The sequence below is a fragment of the Nansenia antarctica genome, assembly GCF_963989245.1.
Source record: "Nansenia antarctica genome assembly, chromosome: 11".
NCBI lineage: Eukaryota > Metazoa > Chordata > Actinopteri > Argentiniformes > Microstomatidae > Nansenia > Nansenia antarctica.
Window position 1 is genome coordinate 11,996,167 of NC_137681.1, and position 1,203 is coordinate 11,997,369.

The window sequence follows — 1,203 nt, forward strand, 5'->3', positions numbered from 1 at the left end:
GCATACCAGCCCTCTATGGACCATTGGTAACAACTTCATTTGTGGTCGTTGTTGCCACGTTTTCATGTTGCTGCCACATACAGTAGATTAGGTGATAAAAAAGGACAACAATTATTACTTGATATGTTTGTCACCTAGGTTACGAAAGGTCTGGCAAAGGAGGGAGTGTTCAGTAAAGAGTGGCATCCTCACCATCTCACATGCCACAGTGAGTACTACATCACCCATAATCCATAACTACAGCAACGCACGCATGCACACACACACACACACACACACACACACACACACACACACACAGAGTGATTTATGTTTCTTCTCTGTAAAGTGGCCATACCACCTCAGGAGGGTGTGGGTGGGTGCAAAGGGTTGTAGATATACCCACAATAAAAGGACTATTGCTTCATAGCATATAGCTTTCATTGGCTAAGCTCATTCATTTCTTAATATTCTCTTCCTGTCATTTAGTCCAATAGGCAGCCAGTGGGACTGAACCTGCTCACCTGTCAGGTCAAACCCACCGGGGAGGACAAGAAATGTTTTGACCTCATCTCCCGTAAGTCACAACACTACCGGTAGTTCTTGACTTGACTCAATTGAAAAGGACTAGGATCACAAACCGGCACAGCACAGTTGAGGAGCTTAGAATGATAAGGTTCTATCTCCGTTTAGGGTAGTTCAGAGATATTGAGCGTCAACGTTTTTACATTCCATTATGTTTTGTGAGATGGAACCTTTGTATTTTATGAATTACTAAGTAAAAAATGTCAACATTTTAAAAATAACACCACACAGGCATTAATAAACACCTAATGGATCAGATTATGTAAAAAACTACATTTTGACAAAAATGGAGATAGAACCGTATAATTCTAACGTCACGAGTTGATGAGTGAGAGGTCACAGAGGACAACTTAACAAAAAAAAAAACATCTTCTACCTCAACAGTGATTACAGAGACAGTACCAAACTTGGCTAGGAGTTTTTTTTTTTACAAAATGTTAATGTTTAGTGTCACAAGAGGTACAGTATGATGTTGCATAAACTAAACTGTGGGTCATCTTTCTCTCTCACACAGTTAATCGCACATATCACTTCCAGGCTGAGGATGAGCAGGAGTTTGTGATGTAAGATACTTACATATTAAAAAACGTATTTTAGTAGCCCAGGCTTTTGTTTAGTTAAACCAACCCTGAGTATGGT